Genomic DNA, 15,948 nt, shown 5'->3' with positions numbered 1-15,948 from the left:
AGAAAAGTAATAAATAGAGACCTATTTTTCATGAAAAATATGCAAATATTCATATTTAGTATGTGAGGAAAAATTTTCTATATGTGAGCACAATGGGAGGTGACAGAATGGTATATATTGTTAAATGTAATTATTTTTAAACACCATAAAAAGGGCAAATATAAACATATGAAATATATTTTTGTCAAAATCAGTAAAGGATGCTGTCATTATCAAAGAATATTTATAAAGCAACAGAAACTAACTTTCATGTAAATAATTGGAATGTGAACTCACAGTTTATGAAAGAATATGGATGACCAGGAAATATATGAAAAAATATTCAGTCTCAGTAATAAATGCCACTTAGGAACATTGGATTAGCAAATTTTAAAGTTAAAAACACATTTTCAGCAATGAACATTCTTTTAACTTTTTGTGGGTATGTATATGTAAAAGCATAACCTTTTTGAAATATCCATTTACAATGAATATTTTAAGAGCCTTAACAAGGGCATTTCTCATCAGTCCTGTGAAATACAAAGAAATGCAGTCAATGACATGCACAGAATAACCATTATGTTATTATGCTAAAAATTTATAACAGCAAAACAACAGAAATAGCATCTCCAATAAATGAAAATGTTTAAATAAATTAAGAAAAATTAATTTTCTTAAGAAAATTGAATCTGAAGAAAGGATTAGTTTGCTTAAATTTCACTTGGGAGGTGTCAGCCCAGTGCAGTGGGGGTAAGGAAAAAAAAGGAAATGAGTTAAGATCTAAAGCAATGTCAAACAGTACATTCCTGCTTTTGCTGCTGGTTCAGCTAAGCCACAAAGAGATCAAATAGCTCTGGAGGCATGTTCACTTAGCATATGAGACCTCTCTTGAAGGGTAACCAGTCCTGAGAATAGCCCACTGAAGACAGAAAAAAGGGGTACTTATATGCCCTGCTCTCTTCTGTTTCTTATTTCCTATTGGCCAAAGTTGACCAAAGGGTAGCTAATCCCCTGCTAATTTGGTGCACACTCTGGAAACTGGATACTGCTCTTCACAATGTACTGTTTCATGCAAATTCAAAAAAGGGAGGAAGGAATAGCTTGTCCACCACCCAAGAAAGTGAAAGAAGGAGATAGTCCAAGAAATATGAAAAAGCACACAAGGTTGGAGTCTCAAATTATAATGGAACCCATATAATCTAGTTTTCTGAGAATAAAGAATAGCATAGAAATAGTCATGGAATAACATTTAATTTTAGAAAAGCAGGGGGAAATGACTATATGTTGTTAGGAACCCAAGATGAGATAGCAATATGAATATTCAGAGAAATTAATGGATAGATCAATAATCTAGAAATAAATTTACTGCCAATAAGTTGCTTTCTGTGTAAGGTGATTTTTAGGTTAGGGTTATTTTTTTCGAAATAGTGGCTGCAATGTTCAAAAAATTTTACTGTGATTTTCTATTAGTTTTAAATTAGAGTGAACAAATACATATATAAAAAATGTAAAGTTGTTACAATGGGATTTAATTTTACTCAATTTTAACAAATTATTTTTTAGTATACATATCAAATTTCAGGAAACTTTGGACACCAGAATAAAATCTCCATGAGGATGCATACAATATATGGTTTAAAAAACCAGTTGATGTGACATATTTCCTTTCCATCATGTCAGATGAAAGTAACATTATACCTTATTTAGGCAGTATGTTTAGAATAAAGCTCACCACATAAATTATCTTTGTTGGTTTAGCATATTAATTGATAAAATGAGAAATTACTTTATATTTGGGGTCCCAAGAACTTTTAAAAACACAAAATAAGATCATGTGTCAGTTATAGCTATGCCTGTATTAAAATAATCCCCAGTCAAGGGGCGCCTGGGTGGCTCAGTTGATTAAGCATCCAACTTTGGCTCAGGTCATGATCTCATGGTTTGTGAGTTCGAGCCCCATGTTGGGCTCTGTGCTGACAGCTCAGAGCCTGGAGCCTGCTTCAGATTCTGTGTCTCCCTCTATCTCTGCCCCTCCCCCACGTGCACACTGTCTCTCTCTCTCTCTCTCTCTCTCTCTCTCTCTCAAAAATAAATAAAAAATTAAAATTAAAAAAAATAATCCCTGATATTGAAATTTAGATTATATAAAAAGACTGGAGAAAATTCAAGAGCATTGAATAAAGGCATATCATGACATAATTTACTTCTAGATGATGAATGGGAAAGGAGACCAAACATTTTAGTGTTTTTGTAGTTTAACCAAATCTATATTCTTTCATCTTTATTCTGACCAGATTTACATTAAACTGAGCTTTTAAAACAAAACAAAAGCTAGCCTTTTTGCTTAGATGCTTTTGGAATTGGATATAAGAATAATTCTCTACTGTCAGTGAAATCTTCTAATGTCTGTTACAGCAGTATATTTTGTTGTGTTTCTGTTTGATTTGTTTTCTGAAATTTTCTCCAGCACACCATGAGGTAATACTCCTGAAATATGAGAAAAATGAATGGGTGACAAAAAGAGGGGTCATAATAATAATAGCCCATATTTAAAGAACACTATCATTGTCAGCCATAGTTCCCAGTGCTCATACACATTAGTAACGCATTTAACATTGAGAAAACTCTATGAAATGCATAATGTTTTTGTCATTCCAGGGGCGCCTGGGTGGCTCAGTTGGTTAAGCATCCTAACTTTGGCTCAGGTCATGATCTTGCGGCTCATGGGTGCAAGCCCGACATCGAGCTCTGTGCTGTCAGCACAGAGCCTTCTTTGGACCCTCTGTCCCCCTTTGTCTCTGCCCCTCTTCCGCTCATCCTCTGTCTCCCTCTCTCTCAAAAACAAAGAAACATTTAAAAGTATATTATTGCCTTTCCCATTTTACAGATGAGAAGCTGAGGCAGAGAGGTCAAACAGCTAGTGAATGACAGATCCTGGATTTGAACTAAGGAAGGCTGGCTCCAAAGGCTGTTCTGTTAACCATTATAACACATACTACCTTTCATTGTCACTTAAGCAGTTACTGGAAAATTAAAATTATACATTACATAGGAAATATTCTGCCGTGAAGAATCTCTCTGACTTTCCTCTGGTGCAGATGCCTAATTATAGCTGAGTCTTCATGGTACAGATATCTATAGAGCTGAGATCTTACATCTACTTTATAGTCCTTCTTTTTGTGAAATACTGCCCAAAACAGAAAAAGAAGTAATTACGTCGATTTTCCTCATTGTTGTTTCATTTCCTAGTGCATTTCTCGTAGGTAATACTACTAAATATTATAACCTTTAGTCTTTTGATTTTATCACTCCAAGATTTAATGCCAGAACATATGGCACAGATGCAGGCAAATTTAGCAATAACATATTTACAGTTTACACAGATATTGAATGGTCAATTTACTATTCATTTCAGAGAAAGAAAACTTAAAATTTATCTTTTGTTTTTCTTAGAGCCATACATTCTACTACCAATAACATACAAACATCTAAGAAAATATGTAACTTTCATTTATGCTATAAATAAAATTATAAGTTTATAATTATAAATTATCATTAAATTATAAATTTATCAATGGTTAAATATAGTGGTAATTTCAGAAATGGATGTTTGGCAATTTTACTTCTAATACAGAGAGGGAGATAAAATAAGATTGGAATGAAGTGATAAGGTAGAACAATACTTCCAGAGACTGGCATGGCACTCATATCTTCAATATAATATGACTTGACAACTGGAAAAAAAAGGAAAAATCGAGTAAGAGCAAATAAAACTGATAACAAGTGAGATCTTCTCCCTTCAAAACTGAGCTATTGAAAGAATATTCTGTTGTTTAATCAGAAGGGAGTAAACTCAGAAATATGTGGCCTTGACATGCTTTTTGGATACATATATCCACAAATGTTGAGGGAAAGACAGGACTAATAGTACATTTTGCTTTAACGGGGACAGGAAGTCCTTATGACTGCTTACTCAGCTCTCCAAGTTATAAAATAAAATGAAGTACATGTAGACAAAAGTAATCTAGGAAGTATCCCAAAAGGCCTCAAATGAATCAATGACTAGTGTTGGTATTTCTGAATTTAAGATCAATAATAGTAACATTGGAAAAAGCAAATGTTGGATTTGTCAAGTTAAAAGATGAATTTTTTGAAGAATCAAACTTGACAGCTTGGTTAACCTGAAAGGGAAAACAAAAAACACAGAGATTTCATTCCTTTATTTTAAACTTCGAATGTTGAATATTGAACATTCACTGTCACGGTAATACTTCATGATACAAAATAGCACAATATATTGATTATTGCCTTATTGCTGAGCATTTACACTTTGTCAAATTTTCTTTTATCATACTAGGACAAAGATCTCTGAACCTAAATCTTTCTTCAGCACCAACTACACTGACTCGAAAATTTCTTTTTTAAGAAAAATATGTTTTCTAAAGGTTTTTTATTACATTTTTTACAGAACATGTCTGTCACCTGTCAGGCAATGTGATTAAAGGCTGGAGAAATTGCCTATTTGCTTGATATAGAGTGCGGCATATTCTAAGTGAAATACATGTTTGTGACCAAATTCATGTGCTATAAACTGCTAGTCTTAAAATTATACACTTTATTTATATTTCATCCTATTTTTATTAAATTCAGAATGCAAATGAGACCTGGTTATACTTCAGTATGTATGCCTTGAGATTAAGTTGTCAGTCCTAAATATAATGACGCTATGCACTGTTTATGAAAAATACGACATTGTGGTTAAGAAACAAAGCTAAGCAACAAAAGCAAAAAAGAAAACTCTCAAAAGCCTATCAACTTATTCCAAGCCTACAATACCGGAGCTGATCGCGTGATCTGGCTCTGACACCTCTCTCCATCTCCCATTCCTGCAGCCCGCCTTCGCTCTTCCCAGAGACTGCCTTTCTCACAGTACCTCCATCACCTGCTCCTCCCTCAAGGAACTTATTCCAGATGGTCACGGGGCCCACTCTTAATTTTTCAGAGCTCCTGAAAAACACTTTCCCTGACTACCCTATTCATTCTCTAATCCTTCACAAGGCTTGTTTTTCTTCATAACCTTTACCTGCACTGCCTGACATTATAAATGTGTATACTTCTTTATTATCCTTCTTCCCAGTGAAATCAAAGATTCATTAGGACAGAGACTTTTTTGCAAACCCCTGCACTTGCATCGCCTGGAACATTGTTTGTCATATAATAGGTTCTCAATGTATATCAAAGGAGTAATATAAGGGCACCTGGGTGGTTCAGTCAGTTAAGCAACTGACTCTTGATTTCAGTTTAGGTCATGATCTCACAGTTTGTGAGATCGAGGCCCGCATGGGGCTCTGTGCTGACAGCTCAGAGCCTGCTTGGGACTCTCTCTCTCCCTCTCTCTCCCTCTCTCTCTGCCCCTCCCCTGCCTGAGCTCTCTCTCTCAAAATAAATGAACACTTTTTTTAAATTTAAAAAAGGGGTAATATTATGCCTTCACTGTTGGGGTCCTAAAGTGATGCAACAGAATCTTTATATTCTCCACGTGATATCAGCTAATCCTCAAACTTTGTGATACGGAAAAAGAAATCAGTAAGATACTGCATAGATTAATGTATGTAATCAAGTGGTAAAAATTTTAAAACGAAATTGTGTATATTTAATGTAATGGTATAATTGATGATATCTTTTATATGCTGGAAAACATACAGTTAGATTACTTATTAAATTTTAACTAATTATTTCCCTCGTAATTATCCACTACTTTTCATGCCATCCCATTCTGTCCCCCTACCCCACTCAAATTCCTAAGTTCATAGCTCCATGGGAAGAATGAGAAAGAAAAGAGTCTTCATGTTTCTTCTGGATATGGACACCTAAAATCTAAAGTCCTTAGATAGAGAACATGTTCAGCATTGATGAAAATGGGGGAAAATCCATAGGAATGAGCAGAATTTCTTCAGTTTTAAAATTGTCTCTACACAAGCTATCTTATAAGTTTGAGGGTAAGGAGAAAACAATAGAGTGGTATTCAAAATAGAGAATGACCAGTACTGGTCTGCTGTTGACCTATCAGGCACACATGTGTGTTATAAACAAGTTGTATGAGCTATTCTGGAGATAACCTGCTACATAAGAGTCCAAGTACTGGAGTGTGCCAGAGAGAGGGAACAAGCCCTGGGAAAGAAAGAACCAAGGGAGAAAAACTGGCTATATGATGGGCCTAGACACTCAGATCTTCAAAGGTGTTACCAAGCATTATCTGTTTTCATTCCTTTGCACCTTTAAGTCTCTGTGAATTTTGACCAAATCTCTAAGAAAAAGGATAAAGCCCCAACTGACTAGAACAAGTTTCCACTACTCCAATAGAATGGAGATCTTCAATAAAAATAAAGTAGATATGAGAAAAATAAAATAATTGTATTTTTTTGCACAACTAAGCTCTATACACTGGCTACCCACACTGCATATACCCAGTGGCAGATTTTCTGAGAGTGATGAAGCTTAAGCTTTAGGGTCTCTCTCTTGCACGAGTCCCTAGGTTTGTAGGAGTGCTTGGAGTTGCAGCACATTCTCGGAACCAGTTTGCACAGAAAGTATTTCTCTGTAAGCACTTCTAGAAAATTATCTAAAGAGACCTCAAAAGAAATGAATCTGAATTGTTAAGGCTCTAGAAATTCCTTGTGATTTCTCTTTTCATTAAAAAATATATACCCTGGGGCGCCTGGGTGGCTCAGTCGGTTAAGCGTCCGACTTCAGCCCAGGTCACCATCTCGCGGTCCGTGAGTTCGAGCCCCGCGTCAGGCTCTGGGCTGATGGCTCCGAGCCCGGAGCCTGTTTCCGATTCTGTGTCTCCCTCTCTCTCTGCCCCTCCCCCGTTCATGCTCTGTCTCTCCCTGTCTCAAAAATAAATAAACGTTAAAAAAATAAAAATAAAAAATATATACCCTTAAAATACACACACACACACACACACACACACAAACACACACTTTTGGGGTGCCTGGGTGGCTCAGTCAATTAAATGTACAACTCTTGATTTTGCCTCAGGTCATGATCTCATGGTTCATGAGTTCGAGTCCTGCATCAGTTTCTGTGCTATCAGCATAGAGCCTGCTTCAGATTCTTTTTCTCCCTGTCTCTCTGCCCGTCCCCTGCTCATGCTCTCTCTTTCAAAATGAATAAGCATAAATATAAATATAAAAATAAGTATAAATACACACACACATACACATTTTGCCTTGCTCTTTTTTCCCCTTTGTTCATTTGTTTTGTTTCTTAACTTCTACATATGAGTGAAATCACATGGTATTTGTCTTTCTCTGGCTGACTTCTTTTGCTTAGCATAATATTTTGTAGCTCCATTCACGTCATTGCAAATGGCAAGATTTCATTCTTTTTTTATGGCTGAATAATACAGACTCTTAGCTATAGGGAACAAATTGATGGTTACTGGAGGGAAAGTTGTGGGGGGTTGAGTGTATACATACACACACACACACACCTTTGAACCGACTTATAAATATATAATTTTGTATTCCTTTTGTTAATAAAGCCATAATATTTATAGACTTTAGGCTCCACTTAATTTGGACCCACTTTTGCATATGCTTGTATATACATATAACTTTAAAAAGATAGAACACCAAGCTGATAAATGCATGACCTTTGGGAAGTAGTGAAGACAGGCCAAGTAGGGAAAGGCTTTTCAAATCTTACTTCACATACCTTTACAAGTTGTTGCTGTATCATAATCTACCTTTCTTTTTTTGATTCCCTGACAAAGAGAAACAAAATTCTCATTTTTTCAAAATAACTTAGATTCTGATAAAAACTACCCCCCCCAAATTAAATAAATAAAATAAAAATGAAACCAAGAGTTTGTATTTACCAACAAAGGAAAAAAATGCCACATCTTTCTTGTTTCCTTCACAGACGAATTTCTGTAAAAATTATTATCACTAGTTTTATTTTAGGTTTTATTGAAGTATAATTTACATACCATAAAATTCACAGGTGGTGTCAAATCAGTGATGTTTTTAAGGAATTTATGAATGTGTGCAACCAGCACCACAATCCAGAAATATTCTCATCACCCTCCAAAACTCCCTTGAGCACATGTGCAGTCTATAAAATTATTCTTTTATAAAACCTGTTTTTATTTAAGAAGCTTTGTCTTCACTTGTTCACCTCTTAGTACTATCCTTACCTTACTCCTTTTGACTTGTGCTGCAACAATCATTGAACCTTTCCTTGCCATGGTCACTAACAATCTTATTGTTCTTAAAATTGATTGATGTTTCTCCACTTTTAACTGGCTTGATTTTTCATCTCTCCTTGGCACTGTTGGCAATTCCTTGCTTTATGAGCCATTCGTGGCACTCTTATAGCAGTAAGTCTACCCAGTATCTGATCTCCCATTTCCTTTCTCCTTACTAATAGGAACTATGGAGGTTACATGTGACCATATGATCAGCTAAAATATACAAATTGTCAAGGTCACTTGCATTTGGGGAGGTGATGGGATGTAAGAAGTTGGCTAGGCACTTCTGGGAAAGATTTTGATTCTTGATATAGGTGTTACTTCTTCTTACTTCCCCCACTTTGCCCTTCCTGCCTGTAACACAATTGCTTATTGCAGTTTCATAGATCATCTCCCAAGTAGAACAGAGCAATGAGACTAAGAGCAGGTTCTTTGAAAGAATTAACAAAATTGGTACATCCTTAGCCAGACTTATCCAAAAGAAAAGAGAAAGGACTCAAATAGATAAAATCATGAATGAAAGAAGAGAGATCACTACCAAAACCACAGAAATACAACTAAAAGAGAATACTATGAAAAATTTATGCCATATTGGCAATATATGTCAATATGAGTGAAATCATATGATGTGTCTTTGTCTGACTGACTTATTTTGCTTAACATAATACACTCTAGTTCCATCCATGTTGTTGCAAATAGCAAGATTTCATTCTTTTTGATCACTGAATAATATCCCATTGCATATGTATGACACATCTTCTTTATCCTTTCATCAGTCGATGGACATTTGGACTCCTTTCATAATTTGGCTATTGCTGATAGCACTGCTATAAACATTGGGTGCATGTGCCCCTTCAAATCAGCATTTTTGTATCTTTTGGATATTTACCTAGTAGTGCAATTGCTGGGTCATAGGGTAGTTCTATTTTTAATTTTTTGAGGAACCTCTGTACTGTTTTCCAGAGTGGCTGCACCACTATGCATTCCCACCAATAGTGCAAACAGTGTTTCCCCTTCTCCACAACCTCCAAAACCTGTTGTTTCCTGACTTATTAATTTTAGCTACTCCGACAGGTGTGAGGTGGTATCTCATTGTGGTTTTGATTAGTATTTCCCTGATGATGAGTGATGTTGAGCATCTTTTCAGGTGTCTATTAGCCATCTGTATGTCTTCTTTGGAAAGTGCCTATTCATATCTTCTGCCTATTTCTTCACTAGATTATTTGTTTTTTGGGGTGTTGAGTTTGGTAAGTTCTTTACAGATTTTGGATACTAACCCTTTATCCACTATGTCATTTGCAAATATCTTCTCCCATTCCATCAGTTGCCTTTTAGTTTTCTTGATTGTTTCCTTCTCTGTGCAGAAGCTTTTTATCTTGATGAAGTCCTAATTATTCATGTTTGCTTTGTTTCCCTTGCCTTCAGAGACATGTATAGTAAGAAGTTGCTGCAGCCAAGGTCAAAGAGGTTGCTGCCTGTTTTTCCTCTAGGGTTTTGATGGTTTCCTGTCTCACATTTAGGTTTTTCACCCACTTTGAATTTATTTTTGTGTATGGTGTAAGAAAGTGGTCCAGGTTCATTCTTCTGCATGTCCCTGTCCAGTTTTCCCAACACCATCTGCTGAGGAGGCCATCTTTTTTCCATTGGATATTCTTCCCTGCTTTGTTGAAGATTAATAGTTGGCAATGCATTTTGTGGGTCCATTTCTGGGTTCTCTATTCTGTTCCATTGATCTATGTGTCTGTTATTTCTTATCTATTTTTCTCTGTGACCCTCGATTCCATCCTCAGGAAGATCTTGTAGTCCGTTACACTACTTGGCCAAATCTGAAATGAGTTTGCGACCTTGAGGGGTATGCCAATAACTATAAACTTCTCACATATGCTGAGTAATCATACCTAAATATATTCACTACATTGAGTTCTCATTTATGTATTTGTTTCTTTACTTTTGTATTTATTTTTTTGCTTGCTTGCTTGTTTACTGCTTTTTTTCCCATCATGCTGGTGGTGACTGAAAAGCATTAGATAAATAACAGCATGAAAGGACATAAAAGATATTTTTGAGGGGATAAAGGCATAATATGATCCTGTGGTAAGCAGCCTCTAATACTGCTTTCACTGATTCCCTCTTCCTGGTATTATCATTTGAAAGTGGGTTGTGTTTAGTGATTCACTTTAGTGAACATAATGTGGCAGAGGTGACAGGATGTTGCTTCAGAGATTAGGTTACAGGACTGTAGTATCTTTTTTGCACCCTCCTGTACTTCCCTATTTTCTGAGGGAAGTCACTTACCTTCTTGTAAGCTACCCTATGGAAAGGCCCACTTGACAAGGAACTGTTGTCTCTGACCAATAGCTAGCAAGGACTGAAAGCCAGCCAACAGCCACATGAGTGACTTCAGAAGCATTGCTCCTTTCTCAGGTGAGCTTTGAGATGACTGCAGTCCTGGATGACACCTTGATTGAAGCCTTGTGAGATACTCTGAGTTAGGTGACCCAGTTAAGTCACATGCAGATTCCTAATGCACAGAAAAAGTGAAAAAAAAATAAGTTGGCTGTTTTAAGATACTAAATTTTGTGCTAATGTGTTTCACAGATATGGATAACTAATTTAGACCTCTTTTGTGTAAAAAAAGAGATACATGTGCTCTTATATGCATAAAATATGTTTTGCAAAAAGATTCTAGAAGTTGTTAATACTATTTTCCTCCAATAACAGTATGAAGAGGTGGGGAATTAATTTTACTTTATACGGTTCTCCACTGTTTGGATATTTTATCATAAAAATGGATTACTTCTTAATCATCATAAGAAAATAACTAAAGTACTAGTTTTTGTTTAGTTTAGTTTTTAGTTTTGTTTTAATGAGAAAATTATAGCTAATGTGACAGACGATTTAGAAAAGAATGAGGACACCACATATTAGAACCTATGGGAAGTGGCCTAAATCATACTCAGAAGAAATTTTATAGAGTTAAAATGGATTTGATTTGAAAAATCAAAATTAAATATAAGGAACAGAGTTTTCTCTTTAAGAATAAAAAAAGAAAAAGAAAACCCAAATAAGTTGAAATAATGCATATGTAAGTGCAGAAATTAATGAGGTAGAAGATAAGCCATTCAAAGCAAACACACACCAGTAATCTCTCCTACACTAAAACCAAAACCTGGCACTGTGAAACGATGGATAAAATGTATAAAAAAATGGCAAATATAAATAAGAAAGAAGAGCTGAGGCACAGATATATGCCAAGAATGAAAAAAAAAACATGATTACAGATTAGAAGCATTTTCATTAATGGTAAGAACAAAAAAGGATGTGCTCCAATACATCCCTATCATTCAGCTTTGTTTAGGAGATCCCAGCAAATGCCAGAAGCAGTGAAAGAGAAACAAGTACAGGTAGTGCAAAATACATTAAAGACTGATTGTTGATGATGTGATAGCACATATACACAATCTGAAAGCATCTCCTTAATTAATAATTGGAACTAATATGAGAGTTTAACGAAGTGACCATTTACCAAAAGCTCATATGTGACTCCTGCACTCACTTAAGAGTAATAGCTTATTGTCTTTGCTCTAGTATAGCAATTGCCCTAAAGTGACTTCTGATTTCAGTGGACAATTTCAACCTTTAATGGCAATCCCATTAGACCCCATTCTGTACTTTAAAACATGTCTGTACTCACTTAGAAATTGAGGGGATTGTCTTGCTGATTTTTTCTTTATACATCCATGCTAGACTATGTTGGAATGGTCATTTTCTCATGTCTAGACATCTAATACTCATTGCAGACGTTTCTCAAGTTTTAATCTGAGTTTTAGAAATGGGGGTTATGGGGCGCCTGGGTGGCTTAGTTGGTTAAGTGTATGACTCTTTGTTTTGGCTCAGGTCATGATCTCATAGTTCGTGGGTTTAACAGTTGCTTTGTTCTCTCTCATGCAGAGCCTACTTGGAATTCTCTCTCTCAAACTCTCTCTCTCTCTCTCTCTCTCTCTCTGCCCCTCTCCTGTCTTTGTAACTTAAAAAAAAAAGAAACTAGGGTTCAAAAAGTGTAGTAGATCATGGCTCTCCACTGTGGTTTTCTGCAGAAGGCTTCCAACTTGATCACTCTAGGAAGGGCCTAGATTTATGTAACCCTGAAGTTGTAAGCACTTTCTCTATGTACATGTGTAGGTATAGTCAAGAGAAAGTTTTTTTTTTTAATTTTGTTTAATGTTTATTAGTTTTTGAGAGACAGAGAGAGACAGAGTGTGAATGGGGGAGGGGCAGAGAGAGAGACACACACACACACCTAGTATCCGAAAAAGACTCTAGGCTCCAAGCTGTCAGCACAGAACCCAATGTGGGGCTCGAACTCACGAACTGTGAAATCATGACCTGAGGTGAAGTCGGACGCTTAACCAACTGAGCCACCCAGGGGCCCCTACTTAAGAGAAAGTTTTAAAGCATTTTGGTGGAAAGTGCAGATTTCAGTTTGGATCTTAGATCAAGTTGGCATGAGGCTGCACAGAAATCATGGATGCCATGATAATACCTGTTATCTAAATGAGACAGTCACCTCCTTTGTTTCCAGTGGAGTGACATTTTGCTCCACATCATTTCTTATGTACTTCGAAGCTGTATTTGAATTATGAATACAATGGCGTTAATGTGATAGCCAAGGAAAATTTCTTTAGTTACAGTTTTTTTCAAAAACTTAACTCCTTGAAAAAATTGTATTTCCCTAGGAAATTCATTTTCCTGCTTTCTGAGAAAATGAAATTCAGTTGTCTTCTCTTTGAAAACTACAAAATTCCATCCCCAAGAGTCTAAAATGATGGCCTTACTTCATATTTTATAGGACAGAGAGTCAAAGCAATAACAGTAGTCTCCCCCACCCCTTCCTGCCTCCAAACCTGTCAGTTTTTTTGACTGAATTCTTACTGTATGGTCTGATCCTAGGAAGAGGCATTCCTCCACTTGTTTCTGAATCAGATCTCCTCCAGGACTTGAATCCTGGAGTTTCTCACAATTTCCCTCATCATTCATTTCTTTCTCATGTTTTATTGTCAGTATAATTTTTTCTAATATCCCTCATCATAAAAACAAAGTATAGCAATGATGTCTTAAATATACATCTTATTCCAGCTATCACTCTATTGTCCTTTTCCTCTTCATAGCAAAACTTCTGGAAAGACTTGCCTACACTCACTCTTACTTGCTCTCCTCCTGTATACCCTTCAACCAATGCAAATCTTGTTTCTACTCCATCTCTGTCCTAAAGACGTCCATCGAATTTTCCTTACTACAGAGGTAAATTTCCTATTATATTATCACTGGTGTGAAGAAAGCAGCTATTCATGGATAATTTATGCAGTTCCTAAATACTAAGTACTTTATAGTTTGGTAAAATGTCTCTCTTTAAGAAAATTTCCTTTTTTTGAGAATTTGCTAAATGTTGTCCTTTAAAATTTCATCTTTATTTCAATTTACACTTTTTATTGCACTTTTATTAGCAGCAACTTACCAGAAGCACATCATCAAACAAAATAGTCAGAGAAATGATGAAAGAAAGAACATTTTCAAAAGGTCACAAGTAATGAAAGTTACTCGGCATGAATCACAAGACAAGCAGAGGAAACTGAATTATTTCTACTGATAAGATAAACATTACCACAGTTCAGTGGCTATTAAAGTTAGAGAATTGTCCGTGGATTTTTTGACATTTAATTTTTTAAATTATTTTGAAATAATTCAAGATTTATAGAAAAAAAGTTTCAACGTTAATACAGGGAGTGTCCACACACTCCTCACTCAGTTTCCCCTAATGTTAATATCTTATATTACCTTGGTATATTTGTTTAAACTCAGAAACCAACATTGGTTTGTGACTATTAAGTAAACTGCAGACTTTATTCAGATTTTCCCACTTTGTCCACTAGTGTCCTTTTTCTGTTACTGGATCCTGTCTAGGATACCACGGTACATTTAGTCACAAAGTCTCCTTTGACTCCTCTGCTTTCTCAGCCATTTCTTGTTTCCCATGACCTTGAAATTTATGAAAAGTACTGGCTAAGTATTTTGTAGAATATTCCTTGATTTGGGGTTGTCTGATATCTTCCTCGTGGCTAGACCAAGGTTATGGGTTTTGGGGAAGAACAATCATGGATATGAATGCTCTTCTTGTATCATATTTGAGGTACATGATATTAATGCAACTTTATCACTGGTAATATTAACCACCATCACTTGTTTAAGTGGTATTTGTAGGATTTATTTACTGTAAAGTTACTCTTTTTTTTCTTTCTATACTCTGTTCTTTTGGACACATGACACTTAACAGCGAGAGGAGAATCAAACTCCATCTCTGTTTATACTATTTGGAATTATTCTGCAGGGACCTTTGTCTCTTATCCTCACTTTATTTATTTTTTTATATCAAGATAGACTCATGAATATTTGTCTAATGCTTTAGGTCATAATGTAATACCATATTATTATTATTTTTTTAATCAAATTGTTCTAGATTTGGCCATGGGGAACTCAGTTATTTCATGTGCCACTTTGATATATCCTCATCCCACCTCCTTGCTTTCCAGAACTACAAGATGCTCCAGGGTTATCTTGTATACTTTCTGCCCTAGAATTGGAATCAGATATTTCTCCAAGGATCCCTTGTTCTGTACATTGGAAGATGGTATTATAAATCAAGATCCAGGTGGTAGTGGTGCTCATTACTACAGGGGTATCATGGGTCCCAAGGCCTCTCAGTGAAGAGAGCTATGAAATATTTATCAGTATAATAACCCATATATACACACATTTCTATAATTATTTCAGCATTTATCCATCTTTATATATATTATACTAAACTAATTGTGAATTAACACTGATATCTCCCAACTCTAATTCAGAACCACAGAGTTCATCTGGCCTTCCCTCCCTGCTTATCTATAATTTCCCTCTCTGACAGTAAGAAACCTAGTTCCCACCATCCATTTACTTGCTTATTCAACATGAGATATGTATGTAAGGTTGGTGGAGAATTATTACTTACACTGAATCCTCATGAGAAACAAATTTGCCAACTGGAGTACAGTTTTTCTGTACAGGATTTTTTTAAGAGCGAGAGAGAGTATGAGCAGGGGAGAAAAGTAGGGAAGAGGGGGAGAAAGAGAGAATTAAGCAGGCTCCATGCTTATTATGGAGCCCAACACAGGGCTTGATACCATGACCTTGGGATCATGACCTGAGCCGAAATCAAGTCAGACTTTGAACCGACTGAACCACCCAGGCGCCCCTTATGTATGGTTCCTTTTGTCTTTAGTTTTGATAAAGTTATTTAGCCAGCTTTTTTTCTCCCACCTGCTTCAGTGAAGTTATGTCTTAAATTTTTAATTGAGTTAGATTCATTTGTCATAGTGTGTATTACATTCTGAAATTTCCTGACATCCTGGTAAGGATTAAAGTTTACTCTTTGTGATGTACAATTCTATTAATTTTAACAAATGTGTTGAATCATATGTCTATCACTCCAGTACCATACAGAGTAGTTCCATCACATATATATATTTCCAGGAGAGGAAACTACTAAGAGAAAGCATATGCAAAAATAGTAATAATAACTTTCCCCGAAAATATTTGGTTCTATATGATGATATTAAAGTAAATGTATTCCCATTTGACTAAAAAATTTTTAAAAAAATTACAGGTACCCTTACTTA

The sequence above is a fragment of the Prionailurus viverrinus genome, chromosome X (genome assembly GCF_022837055.1).
Source record: "Prionailurus viverrinus isolate Anna chromosome X, UM_Priviv_1.0, whole genome shotgun sequence".
Classification (NCBI taxonomy): Eukaryota; Metazoa; Chordata; class Mammalia; order Carnivora; family Felidae; genus Prionailurus; species Prionailurus viverrinus.
Note: the sequence above shows the minus strand (reverse complement) of the source record.